This window comes from Sander vitreus, chromosome 2, assembly GCF_031162955.1.
Source record: "Sander vitreus isolate 19-12246 chromosome 2, sanVit1, whole genome shotgun sequence".
Lineage (NCBI taxonomy): Eukaryota > Metazoa > Chordata > Actinopteri > Perciformes > Percidae > Sander > Sander vitreus.
In genome coordinates, this window is record NC_135856.1 from 10,583,393 (window position 1) to 10,593,216 (window position 9,824).

A 9,824-nucleotide genomic window follows, 5' to 3' on the forward strand; every position below is an offset into this window, starting at 1 on the left:
TACCTACACATTTAAAGGACTTCTTGCCTTTCAGAAACCACCACCTGTCCATCTTTCAGCAGTAAACGGTCAGGGAATGCAGCAAGATCCCTCACTGAGATGCACAAGTAAATAATTCATGAGGTGTGACTCTCAGAAGAAGTGGAAAATGCCCTAAGAGAAGCAAAAGGGGGAGGGAGAGAGTGAGGGAAAAGATGAAGGGAGAGAAAGGAGTGGAAGGAGGGTGGAAGGGAGGGAGGTGGCATGGTGGGTGGGATGGGGATTGGGCCAGGGAACAGGAGGGGTTGGGGCAGCGCACAGGGAGCGATAACAAGACAGAAAAGATGGTGCCTTAAAACTCAGAGGATGTACGGTTAATAGAAAGGCAAGGAGAGGAGCTCAAGTGAGATTGTGAATGTGAGAGGAGAGAGGCAGGTGTAAAGGCAGACATGGAACCTGTAAATGATCAAGTGAAACAGCAAATGAAGAGTGCAACAGTAAAGCAGATTTATTTCAGTGATGTAAGAAGTAAGCAGGAAGGGAGAAGGGGAATACGTATTTCTCTTCTAGTAGCCGAAAGAATTGCGTCTTCATCCAGTTTAATTACACTGAGGTGAAGCAGTAAAGATCAGATTTAGCTTTTATTCGTACCACTACCACAAGCAACTGGGCGTTAAACCTTTACCACACTTGAATACAATTTATTTTCACACCAGCTATCACGAACCTTGGTGTTCGCAATACTTATATGAGGTTAGGTTGCCAAGAAATTCCTGAAATCCATTGTTATGTTACAATAACTCACTGAAAGCTCCCAGATCAAGTTATTTCCAAGGGAGTAAGTGAACGTCTGGAAAGCGTAGGTCCCATGGCGCCATTTTGTTGCTACCTAGCGCTCACCCGCCGTTAGAAGTCCATTGACTGCCATTCATTTTGACGTCACTTTGACAGCGAATAACTTTACATCTGAAGCGTATAAAGACTTTATTTGTCCATTGTTTATTTCTAAAGAAACACGACAATGTATAAAAGGCTCCATTACCTTGTATCTCACGTTATGGCTCCATAGCAGACGTTTTTGTAAAAATAGGCTAACGATTGTGTCATAACCACGCGACTTACTGTCGCATAGTAGAGGAATTACCGTATAGTACAGGAAAAGCTCGCAGACAGTTTCGCCTCACATTAGCTGTTTCAGTTTAATTACTAATGTTAACTAGCATTTTAGTTAGCAATAACTAGCCTGTGTCCATGTTATCTCCTTACATATACCTACGCTCTCCGTCTCTGCGAGATTGGGAATGATTGAGATTTCTCTCGGCACAGCTACCAGAAGACTTACGACTTTCAGACAGGTTGCTCACGTCACATTTACTTCGTATCTCTCAGTTGGAGGCTGCGCTGTAACGCTCAGCGCTCACCGGAAAAGTGCTTCTAATGGCCTTCACTGGTCTCCGTCCAGAGCAACGGGATCTGTTGGTCCATTTTATATACTGTCTATGGTTATTTCTGGTTAGCTTCTATCCTGTCATTCCTTGTCTTGCAGAGGCTGCTTATTTTCTTTGGCTTGTGTGTGTGTGTGTGTGTGTGTGTGTGTGTGTGTATGTGCGTGCATGAGTGCATCTTAGAGCTTTTTGCCCATCCAAGCGGAATAATGGGTGTGAAGGCAGAGCTGTGGCACTAAAGATCTATTCGATTTGGGGGGATGAAATATGGGGAGCCTGCATTATTCAATACTGACCTAAAAGGAGGGCTGGATCCTGCACGCAGTTGTCAGCTCTGCTGCCCTCATGGATGGGCGGTGGCAGCCCCACAGAAGCAACATTGTTCAAATCCCCCAAAAATACATGCAAAGTGCCCTTAAGCAAGGCATTTAATAGTTTGACATGTTTGGAACTTGTTTGCTTTCTTGAGAGTTAGATGAGAAGATGTGTAGAAGTGTACCACTTCCATGTTTGTATAGTAAGCTAAGTTAGTTTAGTTTTCAGCTTTTGTACAGAAAAGAGATATAACATGTTAATTAGTTGACATAGAGTAGGTGGATTTTGATACCTTTAGATAAAGCCAGGCTAGCTGTTTCCTTCAGTTTCCAGCCTTTGTCCAGCCATGCTTAGCATGGCGGTAGCTTCATGTTTATGGTACGGACAAAAGAGTGCTATCAATCTTTTCATCTCTTAATTATCTGAAAAGGTCTGTCACTAGATATATACATCTGTTACCACACATGTGTGGAGTGGTGTTCATCTTATCTTTAAACTGCCATTTTATATTAATGAATTCATTTGAGTTGTTTTGACTTCATGCACAGCCTCTCCCTCTCTCTGCTTGCTATTCCTCTCTGTTCTCTCCCACCAACGCATTTTCTGTTAGTAGATCTAACCAGGCACTTTACCCCCCTCCCAAACACACACACACACACACACACACACACACACACACACACACACACACACACACACTGCAGGTCCTTTCCAACACAATGTTCTGCACCACGGTTTCTTTATCACTATAAATAATGCAGGCTCTTAAAACTAATAAGGCAACACGGCACAGTGAGGCGACATAACAAACTCAAACCAAGAAACACGCAGAGTCCCATTGAAGCATTTTGATTCAACTCATTATTTCAGGCACACAAAACTGTATGTCTCCATATCACATAGTACATCATAATTAATCTTGTTATTATAATGAATTGCTTTTTGTTGTTGAACCACGTGGCGGTTTTACAGAATGGAGACAATTCACTGCATGAATGTCCTTTGTTCCCTGCAATCAAAACCACTTCAGAAAGCTCCCCTACCAAATTAGCCTTCTCTGCGGTCCAATGAGCATATCTAAAGATTATTACACACACACACACACACACACACACACACACACACACACACACACACACACACACACACTTACTGACAGTTGCTGTGAGGGTAAGATAAAGAGGTGGCCTCCAATTTGCTAAAGGTCTATAGGTCAGAGCCTCTGTACTTAAAGCCTGAATCAATAATTATTTGTAACCAATGGCAACATCAACATTTTAGAGAAAAAACTATATAATTTTATGATTTATATAGTATTGTCTGCTGTTTTTTGTCAGCTCTTCTATGGACGTAAAAGTGAATATTCCAAAAAGATCTAAAGAAAGACAAATGGTTGTATTATTAGCTCTTTGCATCCATCCCCTTAGGGATATCACACCTCTCCCTCCTACTGTGTGTCACATTGGCAGAATTCTTCTTCAAGGACAACCAGGACAATAAACTGGCTGATAAAAACCGCACGTAGTAAGCTTTTGCTAAATTCCTGAAATCTGTCGATGTGGACCTGAGCTAAATCCTGATTTGCTCTGTAAGCCAAGGTGTTCAGGAGCACCTTTTCACGGTATAGGTTATCAGTTCATTTGTCGGAAAAGGACACATCGATTTTCATTCAGTTGCCTGACATCGTGGAGGTGAGGGACTTGGGCTAGCCCTACCGCAAGGCCAAAATGTAATCAATCATTCTCTCTCTCTCTTCCAGGAATACTCGCTCAAAAAATATATACATAGATACATACATCCGAAATGACAAACAGGCAAATACACAAACAACTCTGTTCATGGAAAAGCAATGCTATTTGTTCTCCTTGAGTTGTGTGTGTGTGTGTGTGTGTGTGTGTGTGTGTGTGTGTGTGTGTGTGTGTGTGTGTGTGTGTGTGTGTCTCAGACCCAAATTAAAAGGGTGGGGGTAAAACCAGGTTTTTCTTTGTCACACCATTTGATGTCACCAGAAGGGGATGGTGGACAGGATGATGGGAATGTCCATGGGGACCAACCGACTGACCTATGGAAACATGGTGGCACATGAATATATCCACATGGAAAGACAGAAACACATAGATTTCACACATAAATATGCCTAAATGCGTTTACATTCGCTCAGAAACCATTAGTCTGCATTTCAATTTTAGACAAGAGACTTATGACATACTATACCATTAAAATCTCCAAAAAGGCTTCAATATTTTTGCTTTTCAGGAATGCCTTAGGAATGTAAATGTTGTGGTGATCATTTCTTCTTATTTTCACTAGGTCCACAGGTGGACTCCATATTCGTTTGGAGATTAAATGTATTACACCAAAATCGGATACACATTTTGGCAACTACAATGTAGCTGTTGGTAAGAGTTAGAAAAGGAAAATTAGAAAAAAAAAAGTTTAAAAAAGAAAAGAAAAGGAAATTTAGATTTTGTGCTAAAAAGCAGTTTCAAAGGGAAGCCAATTCCTAAGGGAATCAAAAGAAATATTAATAGAATGTTTTTAGGGATATCTAAAATTGCCCTTAGAGTATAAAACAGAAGGTAGTTGCTTATTTTATATCTATCTCTAATGGAGTCTGAATCTACTGACTTTGATGTCCATTTATATTGTACAGTAAGACGACTGCAAATTTAGTGCAATTAACATGACATTTTCATCTCCCAGAGCAATAACAGAACGTCTTCACTCTGAGAGAGCCTGTAATTATGCTATTTGATGAGAAAAGGCATGCACGGTGAATGTCTTCGTAAGAGTCAATTAGGTAATAGTCTCATCCATACATGTGTCGGGGAGTTTAGATCCTAACCTCACGACACATAGCTACATTGTACAGTCTTATAACAGATAAACGTACTTGTGAACAGGCCTAAAGATTTATTTATTCAGACAAGTGATATATAACCTCTCAGTCTGCTCAAAAGCTGACTTTACAAGCCTCTAAACTGCTTTTTAATTAATAGCTGATCCTGCTCCATCGATCTGCTCTCTAATTATGAGGCCCTGGCTTACTATGGATCAGCTGCCCTTGTAATGCACACAACCACAAACCCATCTGCACACACACACACACACACACACACACACACACACACACACACACACACACACACACACACACACACACACACACACACACACAATACGTTTTACTGTATTCAATTCATTATGAGAGGTAAATATTTTAACAGTTTACCATCCGGAAACATTGTCTGAATGAGTCTTCGGCCTCAAGTCCCACAGGCTTAGAATGAGTTGACATTTTTAAATACGGTCGCACCAAGATAATGGTGTTTTCTGCTCGATCAATAGATGTTAATGTGTGTATAGTGACACAGTATATCAGCCTCTGGGCAGGCCGCCAGTAGTTGGAGAATGACTGCAGTCAGCACTTTGGGAGATGGGAGAAAAGGGGAGGGAAGGAGAAGGGGGGGGCAAACACACCCCCACACACACACACACACACACACACACACACACACACACACACACACACACACACACACACACATGCATACTGTAGACCTGGTGATGCCTCGACATTGCATGTATTTGCTGTGTTGGTGTAGTGCAGCAAAGAGGGTGGAGCCAAGAGTGCTGAAGTTTCTCTCATCATGGATTTAAGAAGCTGTCTCTGATGGGTTTTGCAGCACTGCAGTGTGGACGTGAGATGGACAAGAGAAGAAGACAGACAAAAGGAGGAGGAAAGACATGCTCCTCCTTTTGTTTAGAAATGCACAGGAAAATGTGTCAGTCAGTGTGTGTGTGTGTGTGTGTGTGTGTGTGTGTGTGTGTGTGTGTGTGTGTGTGTGTGTGTGTGTGTGTGTGTGTGTGGCTTTGTCTGCACAGCCCAGCTGTAGATAAAGACACTCATGGTTCTTCAGTGATGGATGTTCAAACCTTCCTTCACACATAGCTTGTGACACTGCATATGAGCTAAGTAAAATAAATGGCATGTGCTGACCATTAATATTTTTGTTTGTCGTCATTCATGGCCTGTAACACCACACTTGTGTGGCACTGCAAAAACAAATTAAATCAATGAGCTAACAACATCTGTTTGACAGTTTAACTCACTCAATAAGGCAATACCTTTGATCAATGGTGACATTTGATCAGTGAAAGCAGCCATTAGTGTGATATGCTCGCATAACTGTCTCTGCTTTTATGTAAAGAACAATTTATTTACCATGGAACAGCAATCTAAAGAAAATCATAATGCCATAAAGTCATTCTTTGCTGATCTGGAATGATGCCTTGTAATTACCCTGCACTCACCCATGACTAGCACATTAGATTGAATGACTCACGTCCAGGGAAACACTCAGCAGCAGTCCTTTGCTAATCTTAATGTATCTTCTTAAAGCTTCAAGGTTGAAATAGATATCGTCGCTCAAACAGGCACAGGGGAGTAAGGTGATGACGGTACTCTTCAATACTTTAGCACCACCCACCTGACCACCTACCCACACACCACACATCACATACAAAGACATTATAACCTTCAGTGGGTGAAGGCTGCATGCAGCAGTTAAAGGGGCAATATAACCTGGTACTCTTCACAGCGAAACCACCAAAAGAAATAATTCAACCGACAAAAAAATAGTAGGCTTATATGGTACACTTAAGCATTTATAACTTGCAAGAAATGGCTTTCTTAATGGTTAATGCATATTTTTTATGTGCATCACTATAATATCACGAAAGGGATTTTTCATAACATTGCAATGCAAAAGTTGCTCTTTTAACAACTTTTTAAAAATGCTCCAATATTGTCCATCCCATTATAACACTGTCATCCAACACCAGAGGCAATGGTTGCTGGTCATTTTACATTTTAAAATATCTGCAAACATTTAGGTAAAACTGTCAAACTCTTATATGTGAATACACAACATATTTCCATAGGCAAATTCATTATTTAGTGGGAGTTTAAACTGGTGTGCACTGTCTTGTGTCAAATGCTTTTGATGCATTTTTTATTTTGTGTGACCTCCATTTCCTTTGACAACCCCATATGCACAATGATTACTTCCTATCTAAGGGCCCTTTGATGATATAAGAAGATTTGCTTTCTTGAACCTATACTCAATATTGACAGCACTGGTGTGTATTATGTTTCAACTTCTTCTAAAGCGAGTTTCTTCATGAAGAGGACAAGTTCAAACATGAATGACCTTCTTGCCTTTAACAGCAGCGAGTGTGCTTTGCATTATGATGGGCTGCCACCTGCACTGCACATGTCATTTCTAACTCTGACCTGATGCAGGATTTCCCCATTAGTCGTTGACTGCATGTCAGCAAATGAGGAAGGAGTAAGAAATGACTCATGGGAATTAGGATGATATACAAAAGAAAGCACTTAAAGTATAGGTAAAAATCACTTCTTTTTTTTCCATATGGACAACAATTACAAGGCTGTTGGCAATGAAAATGTTAGATCTCAGGCTGCCTCCAACAATGCTTATACAAATATGTAGAAAAAGAAAATCATGCAAGTAAAAATGACAATCTAAGACATAAAATTGTGCAGAACTATGGATAAAATATATCATATATCTTTTGGCATTTTAGGCCTTTATTAGGCAGGGCAGCTTGAGAAGTGAAACAGGGGAGAGATGGGAAATAAAAGCAAAAAAGCAAAGGGCCACAGGTCGGAACCGAACCTGCGGCCTCTGCGGTAAGGACTGAGCCTTCGTACATGGGGCACATAGATCATATAAATTAAAATAAAATAATATGAAATACATGTGTACACTACTTGCAAAATGAATAGAAGCTAAATGTATATGTGTAATCAGAAGTAATAAATATATATACAGAGATATAAATGGGAAGTAAAACACTAAGTAAAAGTATATGAAGGTAAAGTGACAATATAAAGGTGAAGATATACCACAAATCTGTGATCATGTAAGCTTGCTTTAATGAATCCCTGCCACTGATTGATCAGTGCTATATTGTTGAAGGCTGCACTTTTTTTCTGCACTTCACAGAGAGGGGGGCAGGGGAGTATGGACAGCACATCCCCCACTTGCATCCCCTTGCATGCCCTGTGCACATCTGGATGTTTGAAGACTATATACCGTGTGGTGCATGAGGGCTTCATCAATAAGTCGGCCTCTGGAGGCAGGTAATCTTTATTCCTCCAGCCTGACAGCCTGCATCCCTTTGTGTGGGGAAGGGAGTGTCCCTCCTGTGTCCTTTTCCAGTTCTTACATCATCTGCTGCACATTGGTAGCTACTGAGGCAGTTTAATGCACAGTACAAATCATACAGTAATCTCACTCTCAGTGTGAAACTGGGTACGATGACAACTTCAAAAGTGATATTGTCTGTAATGCAAAATGTATCCATGTTCGATAATGAGAAAGAAATACCCGCTGACTGTTTTAGTGGAGTTAAAATAAGCATAGAAACTTGAGAAGTAAAACCTCATCAGTCCAGTCATGCCACATTACTGTAAGTGTTTCATTTTTGGAGATGAGAAATTGTTAAATCAACAATTCTGTGAGAAAATTGCATTGTGCTCAATATTAACACACACAAAACAAACACAATCTAATGAGGGGCTTTTCAAGGTTAGACACTAATCCCCTGGAAGATAAAGATGAAATCAACCACACGAATGACAACTTTAGATAATGTAAAACAAGCTAACCGGCTCTTCAATATTTTATAGTAATGATGGGTCAAATGATAACATATAATGTAAAAGGGGTTGCTTTTATGAACCCACAGAGAATTATCACCTGACTGCAGTTCCCCTCAGCAACTGAGCGTTTCAGCATCTTCTTGGTTTAATTTCTCACAGCTTTACTGTTATGGAACGGTCTCACTGCTGTCATTGCCTGCCATAAAGCATGCAACTGTTTTCAGGGGAAAAGCCCTAAAACCCAATGAACACTACCTGCCTAGCACCAAACAGACAGACACAGTTAGCGACTAGCTGTTAGACACAGTTAACAACTAGCTGGTGAACAGAGTGAAGCATTTAGCAGCTAAAGAACTGGATATTTTTCTGTGAGTCGTTTAAGACCATAACAAAGCTAAACAGAGAGCAGAAAGGAGTGCTTGTTATTGAGAAATGAATGTTACTTTGTTATGACTGGCCTTAATAAAATGATGTGGCCTAACGATGATAAAGAAAAGCTAATAATAAAATATGATATTTAATGAATGTTTTACTTAATAATATCACTTAAAATAATGGTTTGTTTTTTTGGCACATGATGTAGAACTGCACAACGACATTACTGCGCCAACTCTCCAGCAGCAAGTGTGAAACAGCAAGTCAAGTCATTTTAATATTTTACTGTTTAGGAACAAGAACAGAGAAAAAAAGAGCCCTGAATAAAATCATGACAAAAAGCTTATCTTTCATGTAATCTTGACTGATCAGGCTACATCTGTCATTGGAGCCCATGAGTGAAAAGGGGAATTCTTGACGCAGGTCATTAAAACAGAATCATCTAAAACTGATCAGAGGAATGACTCTTTTTTTTTTAAAGCTTTGAGCTCCTTATCATTTATTATTCCATTTGTCACACTCACTGTTTTTACTGTTCTGTTTTAATTCCCTCATGTTACCTAAATCTCAGCTGGAGCTCAGCATTGTGACATTTTTATACTTTCAATTTCTCTTTGTTCTCTCTCTCCTCTCTCTCAAAACGCTGTGTCATAGTCTGCATGCTGGATGTTGAATACAAAGCCCTGGATGGGCTCAGCTGCTCTATTATGGATTAGGCAGCAGAAGCACACACCTCTTGCCCCAAAGAGCTAAAGGAACATTTTAGAACACGGTACACTGTGATCTTTAGATTCACCATTTGTCTAAAAAATTTCAAATTGGGTATGCACTTCAGTGTTATCCACTAATGCTCTAAACATGACAGGAGATGATAAAGATGGAAATAACAGACACCATGTTTGTTTTTTCCTATACTAAAAACACAACCTTGAACTGACATTGCTCATATAAAATAGATTTTTGAAATTGGCTGGAGCTTCATGAGGACATTGCCTGGTAATAAACCCCAAATGTCTTAA